This window comes from Electrona antarctica, assembly GCF_951216825.1.
Source record: "Electrona antarctica genome assembly, chromosome: 23".
NCBI classification, from domain to species: domain Eukaryota; kingdom Metazoa; phylum Chordata; class Actinopteri; order Myctophiformes; family Myctophidae; genus Electrona; species Electrona antarctica.
The window spans coordinates 14,439,847-14,462,053 of NC_136804.1; the positions used below are offsets into that span (position 1 = coordinate 14,439,847).

The 22,207-nt window shown below is 42.7% G+C and overlaps 1 long non-coding RNA gene across 1 annotated transcript; it reads right to left on the reverse strand.

Moving 5' to 3' along the window:
• Nucleotides 1-1,254: 1,254 nt before the first annotated feature.
• LOC306916223 lies at nt 1,255-21,973 on the reverse strand. Its single transcript, XR_013788965.1, has 3 exons — nt 21,853-21,973; nt 4,062-4,480; nt 1,255-1,607 (listed from the first exon to the last, which is right to left on the reverse strand). It is a non-coding gene; the product is annotated as an uncharacterized lncRNA (long non-coding RNA).
• Nucleotides 21,974-22,207: the final 234 nt, after the last annotated feature.

Below are 22,207 nucleotides of genomic sequence, written 5' to 3' on the forward strand. Positions count from 1 at the left end.
AGACCCTTCTATAAACAGCTTATGTCCCCACACGTCTCAAGATTTGCCATTGACAATGAACGGAGTAATTGGGCTAAATATGATGTAAATTAAACATCAAAACATTAAACGCCATTGACATTGAAGGGAACATTTACGTCATATGTAAACGAGCAAATCAGGCTAACCAATCACAGGCAACAGGCATTCTGATTGGCCAGTATGAGATGATATATGATAAGAGCGCCCCTCACTTCACACAGGCGTGATTTTTCTTTTTTAATTGAGTGGCAAAGTGAGTTTAACATTATTTAATGCAATCTGATAGGACTTTTTCGTTTGGATGTATGGGCTGTCAATCAGATAGGACTTTTTTGTTTGGACGGAGCATTTGTTCAAGAGTCTGGTTGAACCTCTCCGTTAGTCCATCCGTCTGTGGATGGTAAGGTGTCGTTCGTACCCTCTTGATGCCTAGCAGTTGGTAAACCTGTTTGAGGAGGTTGGACATAAAGTTTGAGCCCTGATCAGTTAAAATCTCCCGGGCCAGGCCCACCCTGGAGAAAAACTGCACCAAGGAGAATGCCACAGTCTTTGCTTTGGTATTTTTTAGAGGGAACACTTCTGGATATCTAGTAGCGTAGTCTGTAATAACCAGCATGTAACGGTTTCCAGCTTTACTTTTTTCAACCGGACCAACCACGTCCATACCCAATATTGAATAATGAAAATGCTCAATATCATCATTCTCAGATAGTTTTTCTAATCTAGGCTCTGGAGAGAACCGAAACCGACCTGAGGTGGTGACATCTGGAGAACCCTCTGGAGACACTGTTGCTGGGGCTGGTGGACCAGGTTCATGGCCTGTAGCCTGCTCTGGGGGAGCATGCGCCTCCACCTCCAGCTGCAGCTGTTGGAACTGATTTTTCAGTGCATTGTTAACGTTGCTCCTGACGAGCATCCCGGGTCTCCTGCATGGCCATGTGGGCCTGAAACATACCAGCCAGGTCTGCCAGTGTTGGCTCTCGGCTGGTCTCCTCAGTGGCCTCTCCAGTGGCTCCAAGTTCTGGATTATCCTCCTCATCCTCCTGTGTTGGTTTTGTTGGTGCTCTTGTTCCTCTTCCACGTAACATGATTCATCTGTTGTTGTTTTTTTAAACAAACAAAAAGAAAAATACTGAAACCCTCCTGTGCTCTCCACCGGCCGATCCCACCACTGCCACCATCTGTCAGGGACCGAGTTGGTTGGAAGGAGAGACACAGGGAAACTTGTTGTGGGTTTAACTTAAAAGTTAATTTGTTGTATTTATTTCTTTGTTCCAAATAATAATAAACGAATAACAAATGTGGGCCCAAACAAAATGAGATCAACTTAAATATAACTAAACAAAAACTGAACTGAACAACACAACTGATCTAACCAGAATGGCACATGAGGGGAACATATATAGGGATGGGTCAAACCATCAGAAACACAAGGGGGTAAATACAAAGATTGGAACTCAAACACACTATCAACAACCCCTGCCCCTCCCCCTGGTGCAGAGAGACTGTGGTGCAGTCCGATTGTCCCCAGCAGCTGCCAATATGGAGCAGCTGGCTCCCCTTGCTCTGGCCAGCCAATCAGTGAACTGAAAACTCAAAGAAAACTCAGTCAGCTCAAAATGTAAATAAACAGACAAAACTAAATAATAAATTGTCATTCCAGCTGTGTGTCTTGTGTGTAGTTATTTCAATGTGTTTGTGTGTTGCGTGTATGTAAAACATCATGAGAATGTATATAACCTAAACAAATAGACAAAAAGGAGAAGTCACCATACAATATAAGCTGTCTCAATGTGAGGCTGCTGAGGCAGCCCTCACAGGGTACAAAGCCAGTTGTTGGAGTGGTTTACAACACCACTCAAAAACCATAATAATGGATAAAAGAAAATATTCAATGGATTCTATTAGTATTGGCTATGCTAAATAACATTAAAAATGTAGGAAAAAATAACTTCTGGAAAGGCATCATTTTCAAGATGGCGTCCACGGTGGCCTCAGTGAGCTTAAAATGCCTATAAACTGGTATTTAATACATAACAGATCATAACAATGATGCACTTAGTGACAGGTTTTAGATATTTGGCATGATGTTAGGTATGGGCATAATGTTTTCAAAAACCATCGCAAACAAGTTGGGCTCGCCCCCTAGTGGTCTGTTTGCAATGAATCCAATGCTGGCCTATTTAACATTGGATTCATTGCAAACGGACCACTAGGGGGCGAGCCCAACTCGTCTGCGATTGTTTTTGAAAACCTTATGCCCATACCTAACACCATGCCAAAAATCAAAAACTTGTCACCAAGTGCATAATTGTTATGATTTTGTATATATTAAATCCCAGTTTATAGGCATTTTAAGCTCACCGAGGCCACCGTGGACGCCATCTCGAAAATTATTCCTTTTCAGAAGTTATTTTCACCCAAATTTTGAATATGTTATTTAGCATACCCAATACTAATAGAATCCATTGGAAAATCTCTTTTATCAATTAGTTTGGTTTTTAACCATATACTTTAATATTTGATTCATTGCAAACAGACCACTAGGGGGTAAGCCCAACTCGTTTGCGATGGTTTTTTCAAATCCTCCGAAATGGTGAAAAACGACATACTATAGTATGCCCTCCTCAGCCCCTCTGACCTGTGGGGTCCCCCAGGGCTCCATCTTAGGACCAATCCTCTTCTCCCTTTACATGTTGCCACTTGGTGCGCTTATTAATGGTTATGAAGGTGTATCCTATCATTGTTACGCCGATGATACCCAACTTTATTTCTCTTTTAAGCACAACGACATCAACAAACTCGATATCCTGCGTGACTGTTTAGCTGGAATAAATAATTGGATGGCACTCAACTTTCTTCAACTGAATGCTAATAAAACAGAGATCCTTGTCATAGGCCCTGAAAACATCACGAACGCAATCCGTCTTTCCTTGGGCCCACTGGCCTCCAACATGACTGACACTGCCAAGAATCTGGGTGTCTTTTTTGACAAAAACATGAATTTCGAGCCCCACGTAAAGAGGGTCACCCAATCATGTTTTTACCACTTAAGGAATATTTCAAAACTCAAACCAATCCTCACTTCTCAAGATCTGGAAAAAATCATTCACGCTTTTGTTTCATCCCGTCTCGACTATTGTAATGGACTTTATACTACCCTTAACTGTTCCTCTATTCACAAACTACAATTAGTACAAAATACAGCCGCCAGAATTCTCACCAATACAAACCGCAGAGCACACATAACACCGGTACTGGCTGAACTCCACTGGCTCCCTATCAAATCCAGAATCAATTTTAAAATCCTTTTAACAACGTATAAAGCACTACATGGCCTAGCCCCAGTTTATATCACCGACTTACTGGTGGCAAAACCAAATGTAAGACCTCTCAGGTCGTCTGACAAAGGCCTCCTGAATATCCCTGTGACAAAGCTGAAAACTAAGGGGGACAGGGCCTTTGCAGTAGTTGCTCCCACACTGTGGAACGCCCTACCCTTTTTAATTAAAAATGCAGAGTCTGTCGAGGGTTTCAAAGTCTTGTTGAAAACTCACTTATTTAGGTTACATTTTATCTTGTGAACTTTTATTTTTACCATCATTGTTGTGTTTCTGCTCTTATTCTTTGTTGTGTTTGCTCCTTTGTGCCTTGTTTTAACTTGATTGTTTATATTGTTGTTTTTACTGTACAGCACTTTGTAACTTTGTTTTGAAAAGTGCTTCATAAATAAAATTTACTTACTTACTTACTATAGCCTTTAGATTTTCCGTGATTTTCACCTTTCTTTCAAATCCTCAACAATGATGAAGAATCGTGCACTATAGCGCGCCAGTATCAATGACATTGACCAGTATAAATTACCTTCATAAGACTAGTAAATGACCTTCACCAGTATAAATTACCTTGACCAGTATAAATGACCTTCATAAGACTAGTAAATGACCTTCACCAGTATAAATGACCTTCACCAGTATAAATTACCTTGACCAGTATAAATTACCTTCACCATATAAATGACCTTGACCAGTATAAATTACCTTCACCAGTATAAATGACCTTGACCCTGAAATATTCGCTGCGCTGGCTTGCTGGGCTCGCATTCTGAGCTGGTTGGCTTGCCAGGGCGGCTGGTTCTGTTGCTGCAAGGCAAGGCGGGCAGACCGGGCCAGGCAGACAGAGAGCCAGGCCGCGAGAGAGGCCAGGCTGAGCTGACTGAGCAAGGCTGGCTGCAAGGGCTGGCTGCAAGGGCTGATGTGCGCTGGCTTGGCAGCCTGACTTTCTACACTGGCTGACTGGCGGGGCTGGCTGGCTGCGTTGGCTGACTGGGCAGGCTTGCTGGCTAGCTGGCTTGCTGGCTAGCTGGCTTGCTGGGCTCCCCGGGGGAAGCTTTGGGAAGGATCTCTAGGGGCATCGGCTTGTGTTGAGCCTTCCAACGGCGTCTACCTTGATCTCCGTCCTAAGAAAGAAAGACAGAAAAAAAGAAAGACACACATAAACCCAACTATGCAGCTTCCACCTGAGGAACCGAGACGCGAAAAAATAACTGAGCGTCACTTGGGATGGTCACAAACTCTCCAACCATACCCCCCCCATGTATCTTGGAGTTACACTGGACAGGACACTCTCCTTCAAAAAACATATGGAGAACACAAAAGCCACGGTCAACACCCACAATAACATCCTGTGAAAACTAGTGAACTCCAAGTGGGGCGCAGATCCACAAACAATCTGTGCAACTGCCATGGATGGCCCTGTCTTTCTCTACAGCAGAGTATGCCTGCTCAAGCTGGAGCCGATCACGTGCCTTTATGCACACATCAGACGACTGTGTATCGCTCAAGATGAATGGAGAACACAGGAGATAGACAGTGAAGTTGGGGATGAACGGAGGAAAGTCTGGAAGGAAATGATAGAGAACACCAACATGACAATAAACAGCAGGAAGGCATGGGCCACAATCCGCCTTCTTGGCAAAGACCACACCACCCATAATCACAATGGTCACAGCAAACTCTGTTGCATCACAACTGGTGGCCAAAAGTCGTAACAAACACCGCTGCCGACCCACAGGAGAACACCATCACACAGTGGTATCAGACCAACCACAATCAGCCAGCCCTCAAACCAAACCCTTCGACCTAGAAGAACTCGAAACTGCAATGGGAAAGTTGAAATCTGGAAAAGTAGCAGGGATTGATGACATAATGGCAGAATGATACAGCACCTGGGACCTAACGCAAAGACCTGGCTCCTGGGGATGCTGAACACATGCATGGCACAGAAAACCATCCCTTCTGTCTGGAGAAAGGCCAAAGTGGTTGCAATCCCCAAACATGGCAAAGACCCATCATCCCCAAAAAGCTACCGACCCAGGCGCTTTTATGTCCAGTTAAATGACCAGAGGAGTAAATGGAAATCCCAAAAGAACGGCCTCCCACAAGGTAGCGTGCTCACCCCCCTCCTTTTCAATATCTACACAAACGACCAGCCACTACCCACAGAATGCCAGCGTTTCATCTACACCGACGACCTCTGCATTACCACCCAACAAGCAGACTTCCAGAAGATTGAGTCACCCATCAAAAACCCAACTATGCAGCTTCCACCTGAGGAACCGAGACGCGAAAAAAGAACTGAGCGTCACTTGGGATGGTCAAAAACCTAACCATACCCACCCCATGTAACTTGGAGTTACACTGGACAGAACACTCTCCTTCAAGAAACAACTGGAGAACACAAAAGCCACGGTCAACACCCACACCCGTAAAATAAGTGTTTACACACCTCATTCAAGTTGCAGGCAGGCAGGCAGGCAGGCAGGACGAGACAGGCAAGCATGCAGGCAAGCAAGCAAGCAGGCCGAGGCAGGCATGCAGGTAGGCCGGCCGAGGCAGCCAAGGGTTAGGGTTAGTAAGCTCAGCCAGGCCTCTCTCGAGGCCTGGCTCTCTGTCTGCCTGGCCCGGTCTGCCCCGCCCTGCCTTGCAGCAACAGAATCAGCCGGCCTGGCAAGCCAGCCAGCTCAGAATGCGAGCTCAGCAAGCCAGCGCAGCGAAAACTTTTACAAGCCCAGACTCAGAAAAATACAGTTTCAGGCCAGGACAGACAGTTTGTGGCAGACCTTGGCAAGCAGGAAGGGTCGCAGGAAAGCATTGGCAGCTGGCAGGAGGCCCGGGCAGTCAAACCCTACCCTTTGGCTTGGATGACTAATCAAGGGCACTGCACTGGGCCCGGGCAGTCAAACCCTACCCTTTGGCTTGGATGACTAATCAAGGGCACTACAGGCCTGGGCAGTCAAACCCTACCCTTTGGCTTGGATGACTAATCAAAGGCACTGCACTGTTATTGTAAAATCAAGGTTAATGTAACTGAGAAACTAGAAATGTGTAATAAACGGAATGACATTTCTGGCCACAACGTGGGTGTCAATGGGCTGTGGCGCTGCCAACTGACTTGTTTATTTTTCTTCCCTCTGCTGTTCTTCATGATCACCTTTTAGTTTAGTTCCTTTATCGCAGCGGTGGCCGAACGGATAGCGGAGCGGTCTTGATACCGGAAGGTCGCCAGTTCGAATCAGCGGTCCGACACGTTAAAATTACCACCACTGAAGTGCCCTTGAACAAGGCATTGAACCACTACGATGAAATGTGTTCTATGAGCAGGGCCTGGCTGGAAACAAGTTCTTGAGCTTAGCCCACATACCCTGGGTAAATATAGTAATCAAATCAAGGTCTGTGAAATACTTCTGTAATTAATGACTAGCTGACTATCTCGCGATTTTGGCCTGGATTTAGTGTTTACGCCACAACTAGGCTATACATGAAGACCCGAGCAGCAGCAGCACTGACAGGTAAAATGCTTTTTCTTGACCACAGAAAAGGTACGTAACATTAAACATAGTGTGTATAAATTGGCTGATTTTATTTTTTATTTTGTCTAATAGATCACTTTCTGACTTTCCAAAGGAAACGTTTTAATGCTTTGCAGTCTTGGTGATTTGGTGAACGATTAATAATAACTCATAGGATCACTGGTTAGTGTTCTAAAGACCCGTTTTGTTTCATATAATTTGAAATGTAGGCCTATTGACTGATTTGTTGAACATATGGTTGATCAACAAGCTCGTAGATCGGCTAGTTTCAAATAGCCGATGTGTAGCGGCCTATAGGGTTTATAGTGGAGCTACAGCTGATGTTGATGCTATATTAAAAAATCACACCCGTGTGAACTGAGTGGTGTAAGGTATTATATAGCCTGATCAGCTGTGGTCTGACGTAATGTCTGACGTAATGAAATCACACCCGTGTGAACTGAGTGACCATAGCAACCATGCTAATTTTTGAGTGGTGTAAACCACTCCTTGACTGGCTTTGTTAGTCTGTCTGTCTGTGCCAAAAAAATGAGCATGGTGCATTGTGATTGGCCGGAATGAGACATTACGTCAGACCACAGCTCATCAGTCTATATAAGACCTTACACCACTCAGTTCACACGGGTGTGATTTTTGTAATATCTTTGATAACAATGGCTTGTCTTTGCCCGCAACCCGGCACAATTTTTTGAGTGGTGTAAACCACTCCTACAACTGGCTTTTGTGTGCATAAAAAAATGACCGTGGTTGCTATGTTCAAAATAATTTCTGACGTAATTAAATCACACCCGGGTGAACTGGATGACCGTAGCAACCGTGGTCATTTTCTCTGCGCAAAAAAAGCCAGTTGTGAAATCACATCCAGGTGTGATACATACATTTATCAAAAATGATAGCTTTTTTTACTTAACATATTTTGTGTGATTTCATTACGTCAGACATTACGTCAGACCACAGCTGATCATGCTATATAAAACCTTACACCACTCAGTTCACACGGGTGTGATTTTTTATAGTAAAACTGAATAGTAGGTTATCTTCCTGTTGCCATATGTTGATTGATTTTACAATGTAATAGCTGAATGCTGAAATAAAATAACAATTACGGGCATTGCTGTTAAATAGGCCTATTTATTAAACTTAAGTGAAAAAAAAGGAATTATAAAAAGAAAATAAAAATTCACATGGGTGTGCAAGGAGGTCGGATTAAGGGGCAATGCACCCTTTTGCACCCCCGTGGCACCGGGCCTGGTTACTCCACTATGGTTATTTGAAAACATTTGTTACTTTGTAGATTTTCTTCAGCCCTCGGCGACTAGGCCCTTCATATTTCGGTCATTTGCAAATATCTGTTATTTTAATACATTTGAAAACACAACAGGTACTTTCTACTTTTGGTACTTAACGTATATTTTGATGCCAATACGTTTGTACATTTTTAATTCCGGACTTTCTTACATTGCTGTATTGATACTTTGACTTTATAGGCCTACACCTCCATTTAAGCTATTCATATTCTCACAGTGATAACATTGTCCATATTATCCCATACCTCCTAGACCTAGATGGAAGAGAAACCCAAAGCATTCTTCAAAAATAAATATGAACTATAGATAAAGTGCCCCCCGGGGCACAGGTCTCCACCAGGGCAGGTCAGGTTGTGGCCTCCTGGTGGTGCTATAATAGGCCAATGTGAAAAGGGTGCCATTTCTTCTTACGCCTTGGATGGCAATTGGATGATTTGAGGCATTTTGTTCCAAAAATGGGTTTAGCAAAAATCCACCTGTTGGTGGCGCTATAATGTGAAAAGGGTGGGAAGATTTCACGTAAATTGCACGCTGCGTTCATGATTTGAGGCTTTTTGTTCAAAACGGGCCAATCCTGCAAACTTTGAACGCCAATGTTAGCCAATTAGGATGGAATATGAAATATCGGACAGATCCATCTTGAACACATGACATGACTGACCCAATGTATGAATGAATGAACCATTGTAAAGCGCTTTGAGCACTTGGAAAAGTGCTATAAAATGCAATTCATTATTATTATTATTATTATAGAGATGGACTCAATCTGGAGGAGTTTTTCAAGTCGGCCTCCTGGTGGCGCTATAACAGGCCGTTCGGGAAAATTTGGGGCAGAGGTTCATCGTTGGCATCCAGGGGGTGTGTGTGCAAAATGACTATAGAGATAGTGTGTAACAATTTGCGGGATTTTTGGACAGAATCTGGAGGAGTAATATCAAAAAATGTGTTTTTCAAAAGTCTGCCTCCTGGTGGCGCTATAACAGGCCGTTCTGGAAGATTTGGGGCAGAGGTTCATCGTTGGCATCCAGGGAGTGTGTGTGCAAAATTTGGCATCGACCGGGTTAACGGTGCCGGAGATTACCTGTACACACACGGACGGATGGACACACACACACACACACAGACTCTCTCCCCATGCCTTCGGCCTGGTGGAGAAAATGAATGTGTCGGTTGGTGAGCAGTGACTCTGCAGACTTTGTCATGTATAGTTCATGCAGAAGTAGATGTTTGATGCATGGTGCTACAGTGCCTCCTTCTGGCCATTAGGAAGAGTACATCACATGGCTGTGCTTCTAAAAACATGTTCATGTCAAGGAAGGAAGGACCCCCATTTCAAAAGATTTTGGACACCCTTACATTATTAGATCAGATTTAGGACAGTGGTTTTCAAACTTTTGTCATGCCCCAATCTATTTGGACCCCCATCTCAGAAGTAAAGATTAGAGTTAAAATTGTTCGCTTCGATTTGCATACAATTTAACGATTTTTCAAAAATAGCAGATCTACAAGCACATAGTGCTATCATGAGTGGTAACACTAACCCCTGGGGGTCCCCGGACCCCCCACTTTGAGAAACAATGACTGAAGATAACAGTGAAATATAAGAACTGAATATAGTCATTCTTAAACAGACTCTCATTGGGCTAACTTCTAACTGCATGGTGAAATAATAGCCAAAGTTGTACTTTTCCTTATTTTACTGTGGACCTCCTGGAATCCCCTGAAGGTCCCTGTAATTACCTGATGCAATTACAGCAATAAACACAGAAGAACAGAGAACAGACCGGAGTGGATAGGTAAACAGTAACACTAGTAAAACAGTAAAACAGACATTACTATTTTGTCCTTCCGGTTGTCCATTCGGCTGTCCAGACAATTACTCTCAATTATCCTCACTTCTACCTCAGCAATTATAGCGATTATTGATTTCAGGCCCCTAGGCTGCATGTCTTATCTTCACTGCACCATAGAGCCCATATAGCACCAGAACGCTGCAAATAATAACTTGGTTTATCCATTAACTTCAGGTGTATTGCACTGCCTGGCCGCTGCTAAGACGACTGTGACGAAAACCACCTTGCCACCTAAAATATTACAGATGCTTGTAAAATAAGCATGCATGCAATATGTCAGAGAATACGTTTGCTTTTCAACAAAGTATCCCACTGAGCCATCAGATGAATCTGCACAAAACAAATTATGAATTTGCTTAACAGTAAAAAGACTAAATCCAATACCAACTCTCTGTCAAAGGTTTTAGAGCAACCCATAGGGTGTGTAGCCTACCACATGGGCTCTAATGCCTGACAGCGAGTCCCCGGTTCAATTCCCAGCAGGAGGGACAATTTGCTTCCGGTTGTTTCCCGTCTCTTACTACTGGCTACTACTTCCTCTATTACTATCACTGTCAAGAACAGCTTGATTTTAATAAAACAAGAATGACTCGCGTCATTTTATCTCCCATTGGCGCTAGAGGCAGCCAATCATGGAAAAGTGTCCACTAGGCCCCCACCAGGTTGCACCTGGCTAATAAAAACTAAACCAGAAATTTCTTTCAAACACTTGGCTTGAGGCAACCACCCTTTAATCATTACACCTGATATTAACAGGTGTAATGATTAAAGGGAGGTTCCACCATGCCTGTGTTTGTGTCGAATTTGCATGTGTTGGAAACAGTAAATAATATGAGCATACTGTACAATTTACAATTTACAATCCAGGCATTTAGCAGACGCTCTTAATCCAGAGCGATTTACATTAAGCGAGAACAAAAAGCATGGCAATACATCACATACATAAAAAGTAGTCATCATGAAACATGCGTAGGCTAAGAATGTAACAGTGGAATATCTATATAATGAAACTATACTGTATAAACTATACATATATACTATACTATACTATACTATACTATACTATACTATACTATACTATACTATACTATACTATACAGTGCTATGACTACATAAAATGCAATAGTGCTGTCTATGTAACATGTTATAAGTCTGTATAAAATGCTATCTAAGTCTACATAAAGTGCTATCTAAGGGGCTAGAGCAAGTACTACGGGCCATGACGGAGTCTGAAAAGGTGGGTTTTCAGACTACGGCGGAAGATTGGGAGTGAGGCTGCAGTTCTGATTGTAATGGGAAGTGCATTCCATAGTTTTGGAGCCAGAAGGGAGAAGAGTTTGGGACATGTGATGTGGAGCGTTGTCCCAGCGTTTTTAGTGAAGGTACTTCCAGCTCCCTGCATCGGCTGATCTGAGTGCGCAGGAGGGTTTGTAGGGTTCGATCATACTTGCAAGATATGGGGGAGCCATACCTTTGGTTGCTTTGAAAGCCAGCATCAGAGTTTTGTATTCTGTGCGGGCAGCGACCGGGAGCCAATGGAGGGAGCGAAGGGGGGAGACGTGTGAGAATTTTGGTTGGTTGAAGACCAAGCGAGTTGCGGCATTTTGGATCAGTTGGAGAGGCTTAAGTACTGTACAGTTACTGTACAGGTCGGGGGTGAAACAAACAAATACATAATTGACATAAAATGAATCAAATTACATTTTAGTAACATAATAATGGATTCATGCATGATTGCTTGAACAACCTGTTCAGATAATTTGTGATGAGCAATTTCATTTTATGCTTCATTACCTTATTTTACTGTAATTTGAAACCCGATTGTATGCTCGTCGCCTGGCACGGAAAATGTTTGAGAACCACTGATTTAGAAGGCATTGGACAATATTTACACTCTCAAAGTTAATTTAACACTGATGATGTTAAGTGTACGCATCGAGAGGGGTCGATAAGAGAAGGTCAGCATCGCAGTAAGGGAGCTGCAGAATGCACAGTCACACTGCCTGCTCCCCTGCCAGCTTTTTGAATATGATACTTGTTGACATTTAGTGAGACACAAACATAAGCCGCTGTCACCACACTCTAATGTAAAACATCCATCAACTTGAACCCACGCCAGGGAACCTGCAGAGAGCCGAGCATCAGTGATGATGCCACTGCCATCTCCAGTTATCACAGAGTTGAGGAGAGATCAAGCTCCATGCATCATTTTGTTATACTATACCGCCCTCTAAAGGAAATGCCCAGGAACACATTATGTTATGTAGGATATGGACAGTGCAGGCTCCCAACCTTTTCTGGATCAGGGCCCTTTCAATATCACATTCACAATAGCTGGTAATAGGCACCAGACGGAGCAAGAAGAGGACCCCGGTACGGCGGTACCCATTACCATCCAGTGGGAAGAGGTAGAGATTGTGGACTCCTACTAGTTATTGGGCGTCTATACCTGAAAAGATCTGAACTAGAGAGACAACACAGAGGCTGTCTACAAAATGGGACATATCAGACTGTAATGGAAATGTTTTACCTATGTCTGTTGTAGCCAGCATTCTGTTCTACTAGACCTGTACATGCCCGTCGGCTACCGGCCTACTTGAGAACGATGCAACTTAGGAACCTAACAATACCCGTTGTCAACTTGTCACAGCACCTGTTTTAACTGTCTGTCTGTCTGTCTGTCTGTCTGTCTGTCTGTGTCCCACATGGAAATCTCTGTATCTGCCTGTGTGTGAAGAGGGCAAACTAACTGACTGTGGTTAAGTAGGCTAATCAATTGTCAGGTGTGGGGTTGCCATGGCAATCAATTGGCTGAGGCAGAGGCTGGTAATTTAGGCTGATTAGGCCCACTGGCAGAGCCTGACCAGAGCCTTTTGTGGGGGTTCTGGAGAACTGTGGGTCCGACCGACTCGAGTCCGGGCACTGCACTCCCTGCGGGGGTGTGGAACGCGTGTGTCGAATATGAAGTCGGTGGGGCAAACGGTTCTCGAGTTACGTGTATTACAACCGTACACGCACGCACGCACACACACAGAGACGTGGCGCATTTATAGTAGGATGCAGTGGTGCTCACTATGCTGGGATGGTGGCATCATTGCCTGGGATCTGAACAAGCTCAATAAGACCATAAAGAAGGCAGTTGTTGGCCTCCGAATGAAGGACTGCAGTCAGTCACATAGGAGGATTAGGGACAAACTCCATCCTGGAGAACCCCTCCCTTGCACTCTATGGCGAGCTGCATGATAGGGTGAGCAGCTTCAGCTCACTCTCCCGCTGATGAAAAGCGGCACAGACTTTATTTTATGCCAACTGCCATCAGACTGCATAATGCGTTTTTTCGCATGCGTGTCCTACGCTTGTGCAAGGACACACTGTGCATGGCACAGTTGGGGCAAACGCTCTCACCAAAACATGATTTACGATTCTGCACCTATCGGGACATAACTCTAATGGCGCCGAGTCGGTTCAAGCTAACCTCGCAACGTTCGGCATGAAAACTTTTAGTCCTATTTAGTCATCTGAAATTGTTTAGTCTTAGTCTAATCTTTGTCGACTAAATATCAAAATCTTCCTCCTTTAGTCTTAAGGGGGTCCTCTGCATACTGTTGCCGATTTTCGGAAAAACGCAGGCAAAGAATCACAAATACGCATCAGTTTGCATGGACCTTTAGTCAACCAACACAATCCCGCCCAGCCCTCTAGGCGAGATCGTGGCGCCAGTGCCAGAGAAATGTGCGAAATAAGCAGAGAAGAAGAGTCACTTTCACCCAAGCCGGAAGTGATGTAGTCTGGATCTGGATAGTCTAGCCACTATGAGTGAAGCGATTAATACATTTCCACAAGATATCGCGTGGTTGATGGCTCATGGCTGGCTTGGATTTGGCATGGCTATGCCAAATCCAAACAGCCCCAAAGGCACGATGCCAGGCTGAAAGCATATTTGACACCACTGATTCCGAAAACAGAAATTAAAGGAGGCGGACTGTATTCGGTAATACACATTTTCTTGCCAGGAAATGTCCACCCCCCTTTTCTCAGACCAGGTGAGTGGGAAATTAATTGAAATGGCTATGCCAACTCCAAACAGCCCCAATGACACGATGGCAGCACTATTTGACCGCACTGATTCTGAAAAGAGAAATTAAAGGTGTCAAGGTAATCGGTGCGTTTATTGTGTGTATTTACTGCACAGAGAGATTTAGTGAGTTAAGACGTCATTGTTTGTGGTGCGCATTCATGCACGATTAGACTGGACTCAGTTTACTTTGTAGGTTGTATATCTGATCTAAATAACTGATACTCAAACAGCCTTTTTGCGTGCCTATGTTTGTGTGCAAATTACCAGATACAGTAGGCGGGCTCTACACCAGAGAAAAAGGTACTGCCGTAGCAGACAACCCGCAGCACTCCAGGTTAAAACAAAATCTTTCTAGGTGCAAGGCTCGAAGATATAAGTTGAGGTGAAGAAAATGCCAACACTCATCGTATGTCCTTTTGCATGATTTAATTTACCTCTGACGAGAGTGAACGTACGCGTTTCGGCCTGTATGGCCTTCCTCAGCGTTGTGACAATTAAGACAACAGGAAGTGTGGTATTTATGTATGAGATACAATCAACAGTAATTGAACACAGGTGTCATGTCAACTGTGTCATCTTACACAGTATCAATAAGAAGTCTCTATTTATGGTACAAGACAGGATAAATATCATGTAAGCACAATCGAATAAATAGTAAAATATGAATACATCACAATGAGCTATCATAATAATAATAATAATAATAAACTTTATTTGTATAGCACCTTTCATACATAAATGCAGCTCAAAGTGCTTCACAGGGCAGGACACAAAAATAGAATACACAGTCAAGTAGTTAAAATGATAGAACAATGGCAAAGAACAAAATAAAATAATAAAAATAATAAAAACATAGAGAAAAAATAAATAAAAACACAACATGCAGCAAATCAGTCAGGACAGAGTAGGTATTAAAACTCAACTAAAAGCAAGAGTGAAGAGGTGAGTCTTGAGTTGAGATTTAAAAATGTCTACAGAGGGTGCGTGTCTGAGCTGGAATGGTAATTTATTCCAGGCTGTTGGGCCGTAGAAGCAAAAAGCTGCCTCACCATATTTTTTTGTGCACATTTTTTTTAGGCACTTCAAGCAGGCCAGCAGTGGAGGACCTGAGGGGGCGGTTAGGGAAATATCTAGGTAGGCAGTCACGGAGGTACGAAGGTGCAAGACCATTTAGGGATTTATAAACAAGTAAAAGAATTTTAAAATCTATTCTAAAAACCACTGGGAGCCAATGCAGTGATGATAGAACTGGAGTAATGTGTTCTCTCATTTTAGTTCTAGTTAACACTCTAGCAGCCGCATTTTGAACAAGTTGGAGTCTATCCGTTGATTTCTTTGGCAGGCCTGAGAGGAGGGCATTACAGTAATCTAATCGAGAAAAGACAAAAGCATGGACCAATGTTTTAGTATCATCTAAAGATAAATATGCTCTAATACGTGCGATGTTTCGAAGATGAAAGAAAGCTGTCTTGGTAGCTTGATTAATGTGCGCATTAAAATTCAGATCTGAGTCGATAATAACCCCTAGGTTCTTTACTGTCGACTTACTTCCTACATTTAGGTTACCGAGTTTATTTTTTATCAATTATTTTTGCTCATTAGAGCCAATTATAAGAACTTCTGTCTTATCCTCGTTCAGTTGGAGAAAGTTCTCACTCATCCAGCATTTAATGTTGGACAGACAGGATAGCAGTGGGTCAAGGGCAGAGGGGTCATCAGGGGCTACGGAAAGATACAGCTGCGTATCGTCCGCATAGAAGTGGTAATTCACTCCGAGGGCGTTAATGAGTTCTCCCAGCGGCAATATATAGAGGGAGAACAATAGAGGACCAAGGATTGAGCCCTGTGGAATACCGGAATCAATATTGTGCGTGTCCGATACAAAGTCGGCTAGGCTGACAAAATAGCTTCTTCCTGATAAGTACGAGGAGAACCAGGATAAGGCCGTGCCTGAGAGGCCTATCAAGTGCTCGAGACGTTGTAATAAAATTGAGTGATCAATTGTATCGAAAGCGGCCGTTAAGTCCAGGAGTAGTAGAACGGACACATGTTTCTTGTCGGCGGATACCCTGAGATCATTGATTACTTTTACAAGTGCCGTTTCAGTGCTGTGCCCTTTTCTGAAACCGGATTGAAATTTATTATGTATATTATTGTTCTGCAGAAAAATGTCTAGTTGGAGAAAGATGATTTTTTCTATTACCTTGCCCAGAAAGGGGAGATTGGAAATTGGTCTGTAATTTCCCAACACAGAGGGATCAAGGTTATTTTTCTTAAGTAGTGGCTTAACTACAGCCGTCTTCAGTGAGTCAGGAAAGATGCCTGATTGTAAGGAGCTGTTTACAATTTGCAGGATTTCTCCAAGTACACACTCTAGCACCTCTTTGAGGAAGGGGGTGGGAATACCGTCCAGTGAACATGTGGATGAGGACATCATCATTATGGTCTTGCGGAGTTCCTCTTCCTCGACTGTATGGAAAGACGCCAGGCTTCCCCTAGGGCGAACAATATTTAAAAGCGAGGCAACATTTGCTGTGTTTGCAGCAGCTACATTTATGATGCCAGCTCGAATGTTATTGATTTTGGCATCAAAAAAGGATGCAAACTCGTTGCACTTAGCAGTAGAGGCGGGAAATGATTGCTTGTAGGACTGGGGAGGGTTAAGTACACGTTCAATAGTGGAAAATAGTACTTTTGCATTTTTCTTGTTCTTAACAATTATGGCCGAGAAATATGCCTGCCTAGCCAAGCGCAAAGCTCTGTTGTAGGCAGCTGTTGAGATCTTAAGAGTCTCTAGATTGATCGTGTTTTTATTTTTTCTCCAGACACGCTCTGTTCTGCGACAGTGTGTCTTAAGTGAGCGTGTATGCTCATTTATCCAAGGTGTTATTCTGGAGTTGCATTTCTTTTTGGTTTTTAACGGAGCCACTATATTAAGGGCAGATTCTACTTTGGAATTAAATTGTTGGACCATATCATTCACTGAGGGAGTGACCAGTGATGGGGGAGCAGGTGTGAGATGACGGGAAAAAGCAGTGGCGGTGGATGTGTTAAAAAAACGTTTTTTTATAGTATATTCTGTGTTGTTTTTTTCTAAAGCCGTAATAGTCATATTAAAACATAGCAAATAATGATCCGATAACTCAGGCCTTTCAATGGTCCTATCAATCCTAATATTCAGGTTTCTGCTCATGACCAGGTCAAGGGTATGGCCATGGTTATGAGTAGGCCCAACAACATGCTGAATAAAATCGAAAGAATTTAATAGTTGTAGGAAGTCCATAGCCACGCTGTCTGAGGCATTGTCCACGTGCAAATTGCAGTCACCTATAATCATTGTTTTATCATAGTTTGTGGAACAAATAGATAAAAGCTCTGACAATTCGGTTAAAAACAGGGCTTTACTTGATTTAGGAGGACGATAAATACTAATTAATGGCACAGAGGATTGACTCTCCAGTGTAGTGGCCTGATAAAAAATTGCCGAGGGCTAAAGGTTTGATTTTTAAAGTGTCAGAGAAAATATTGGCCAGTCCACCTCCTTTCTTAACCTCACGCACTTGGTGGATGAAGCTGTAGTCCGGGGGACATGCGGCTGCTAACAGAATAGCTCCGTCGGAACCAAGCCATGTCTCTGTTAGAAAAATGATATCAAGCTTTTCTTTTCTAATGATATCATTTACTGAGGAGAGCTTGTTAGTTATTGATCTTATATTAAATGAATGAATGAATGAATGTGGGGCCGGCCCCTAAAGTGCCTGGAAAGCTAATAGACTAAACAGACATTGATACATCTTAAACCCATTAGAAATGTATAAAGACAATAGATGAATGGAAAACATTAATAGAAAACATTAAATATGGATAAAGGAGGGAGACCTTTGGAATCCAGATCACTCGTATCAGTTCTCATTATAGAACTTATAAACCGTAAGATAATTAGAATTTGAAAATGTCCAATTGTGTACACCAATGTGGCCGACTATGACTAAACTCTAAAGGAAGCAGCCCAATAACAGCTCCTCATTGAGACCTTTGGGATGCTCTGTCTGGAGTGTATGAATCCAATAGGCCTCCCTCTGGAGTATCGCTCTGTCCCTATCACCCCCTCTTTTTAAAATATCCCTCTTTTTTAAAAAAAGTATTAAAAAAAAATATAGGCCTATATATATATATATATATATATATATATATATATATATATATATATATATATATATAGGCCTATATATTTTTTTTATACTTTTTTTTTTTGCTAAATCGGATGGGCACCCCACGTCGCTATTTTTGAAAGAATTAAAGGGCACACAATGTGTTTTAAGCCCCTCTCAATTGTGGGAGGACTTCACAGCCGGAATGGTGATGAGACTATATCCACACAGTGATATTAGTATCGCTACGTGAGGCTAGCTCCCACTGATGATAGAATAGAGTTAACCATAGAAAGGGCCTGGAGGCTAGTCTCGCGTAGCCAGACAACTATTCCACAATCTCCGAATGCTATATAGAGTCTGGACCTACAGTATAGCCCCCATGAGCTGAGTAACGGAAGCTGCCATTTCCAAAATATATTTTAAAATATCTTTACATTTTATTTTTGTATTTCCTTTTCTGCTAAGCAACAACCTATATATGCTTAGATGATTTCTATTTATATTAGGATAAATGTGCTGTAAATGTATGACTGTAAAGACGAAACGGAAGTGGCGAGGAGGCTCCACTTCCGCTTTATCGCTTACTCATGAGACCTCTTCCGTTGGCCCAGACTGTATGATGAAGCATTTGGAAATCATAAAACAGTCTGGTAACGCCAGACTATACCTGGAGGCTAACAGCAGGCCTAACATTGATATAATTATATTGATACCTCTTAAAACGCCTACGTCTACCTTTTACTGACTGCGGAAGTATGCCATCTAGCCCTAATAAGATGCCACAGTTGCCGAATATTGTAATGCGGATATAGAAAGCCACACATTAAAACATGTTCCCATTATCCCATATTGCTCCCGATGACCAATTGGTGCAAGCTATAGCTGCCATAGCTTGGCTGCCTGGTCAAAATTGAAATTCACTTGTTAAAATAGCCTACATACATTTATGAAATGTTTGTATGGATTATTGTGTATTAAATAAGTGTAAATTAAATAAAAGTAAAGCAAATTAAAAACGAAAATTAGATCAAAGGGAACATTTCACTAGGTGTTACAGTACATTTTGCTCAACGTATATTGATCAAACGGTAGGCCTATATGTTCCACCTGTTATCACTGTATAAATATTAGTCTGGAACTTCGGTGTGTAAGAGTCATTTTACTCATTTCTGACGGGTGGTTACATTTGGTCATCCACAACTCTGGGCTGAGCGAAATGTAATCAAACCGAGGACTGCTAGACCAATCTGCCCATGGGAAATTTGTTTTAGCTGTGGCAGATTTGTCTGGTTTCCAGGCTTTAGGTCAGTGCATAGGCCTAACTGTAAATAATTGGGTATAGTGTCAAATGAAAAGACTGCAAAATAGAGACTGCATTTGTCAAGTTGCAATGTTTGCTGGCCATTAATATTGATGCTGTCAGCTGGCCTTGCCCAGAGCCATCTAATAGAAGAGTTACGATATTGAGGGGGCAGAAACCGAGCGCTCAAGCGCTGTTCATGCAGCCTGAACTGAGACAAGCTGAAGTTGGAAATACATTGTTTTCAACGAGAGCGGCGCAAATAAGAGCAATTTTAAGCATAAAGTATTGTACAGTAACAACTATAACCATTACTCTGTAATGTTTATGTTGTACTATTTCTACAAAACAATCTAAAATAAAGGGATTTAAGATCATTAAAGCTGGGCCTGTTGCCTGAGTCATTTCTGAGGTATTTCTGCCTACTTCCGGTCCAGGACTTGGAAGTTGGTTGACCCCAGAGTGTAGAGTAGGAGAGTAGCGAGTCGCTACTCTCCTACTAGCGACACGCTTTGATCTCGCCGCAAAGCGGGTGCTTATGGGCTATAGTTCCAAACATTGGAACTATCCCATTGAGATAGAATGAGCACTTCCGCATTCCATTGTTACAATGGGAGACAAGTCTATGTAGGAGAGCAGCCATTGGACTGGTCCCATAAAGTGAACGCCGTTTGCGTAACTCTGTCTATATCTAAGGCTCTGGCCTTGCCATAGGCCTACCTTTGCTGAACTGACACCATTCCCTTTATTCAGACTGCAGCCATCTTGCCAGCAAGGTGATACCTAGGTGACACTTTTCATAGACAGCCCATTCATCCAAAAAGAAAAGTCCTATCTAATTATATTAAAGCTGTAGGGAAAGCTTGAATTATCCTCTTTCAATCTGTAAAATGTTTGTTTCATAAAAATCCACCGTAGACATTTTATGAGCTACTTCCTGTCAAGAAATTCCTTGCAGATGATTTTTTTCTAAGTGCTGGAGTTTGGAAGTGCTCGTTGACTATCACTCAACGGCCCATGCGTACCACCTGTTTTGAATGTGCACATAATGCAGGATCGAGGCAGCAGGAGGTTGCTTTACTGATAACGAGCACTTCCATACTTAGAAAATAATCATCTGCAAGGAATTTCTTGACAGGAAGTATCTCATAAAAAGTCTACGGTGGATTTTTATTAAACAGATTGAAAGAGGATAATAGAGGGTATGCGTGTGACATCATCATCAAACCCGGAAGTTATGCAGGAATGCCTACTGTATGGCAAAAAACAGCTTTCTGGCCTTGACAACCCATGCATCCAAACAGAAAAGTCCTATCTGATTGCATTAAACAACGTTAAACAATGTTAAACTCACTTTGCATGTTGCTTTGCCACTCGATTTGCCACTCGATGTGTCATTCACTTTAAGCATGCGCATACCTTGGTAATTTTGACGTTGTTTAATATAATTAGAGAGGACTTTTCTGTTTGGATGAATGGGCTCTCTATGGGAAGTGTCACCTAGGTATCACCTTGCTGGCAAGATTGCTGCGGTCTGAATAAAGAGAATTTACACCCTTACAATTTACGCCAGGGACCTAAACAAGTGCCACAGCTCTGAAGGGAGTAAGGAACCCAGTATTGCACTCTAGTGTCCGCCTTCAGTGGTAGTACCCTACCAGCTCCACCAGGTGGAAGCATGACATCAGTTCCATTTTAGACTGCCTTGTTCCAGTGGGTTTATACTACAATATATTATAGAAAACTGAAATACAGTAATGATTTGTTAATGAATGAATACAAAGAAAGAAGAAACTCATGTTGCACATTGCTTTTGAGTTTTCTTCCACAGTGAATGCATGAGGGTTGAAAAGTGTTGTTCTGTGTACTGTTACAGCTGGCCTTGAGGTCACCATGCGCCAAAAAAACAAACTACAAACCAGTTTAAAATCCAATAAAGCAGTGTGGGTTATTGCTAATTTCATGAGAAATCCTATGCTTACCTTTAAGCAGATAGAGGATTGGTGACAGCCAGCTAGCTTTATACCAAGTATGGGTACAACTACACTGTCAAGGCGTCTCTTCCGGATTTTTAAACAGCTGGTGGATGGAAATGACGCTTGTGCGCCGACACTACAAGTTGAAGCCACACGCAAGCGTCATTTCCATCCACCAGCTGTCTAAAAACCCGGAAGAGACGCCTGCTCTAGGTGCTTTCTTTCAGCTTCTTCGCGCGTATATGTGCCCACACTGTCTCCAACCACTCGGTCACATTCATACACCACTCACTGTACTGTACCTGTACCCAGACAGTAGCGTCAAGAAGCTGGTGCCGGAAGAGACGCCTGCATGCTCTAGGCGTTTTCTGACGTGTAGGTGTTCCTGCGCCCAGTCACAACTCGCACACCAGCTGGTACTCACTCACTCAATCAATCCTACCAATGAGGGGAAAAAGACACAGGGCAACACACAGTCAGGAATCTTGCCCTTAAATCTTAAACATCCACATGTGCATGCATTGCATATACAGGTACTGTATGATATATGACTATCAGGTATAGTGATGATGATTCAAGGGACATTCACACTGAGCACTATAACTATAAAAATATAGTTTTAAAATCAGTCGTGGACAGAGTTCACA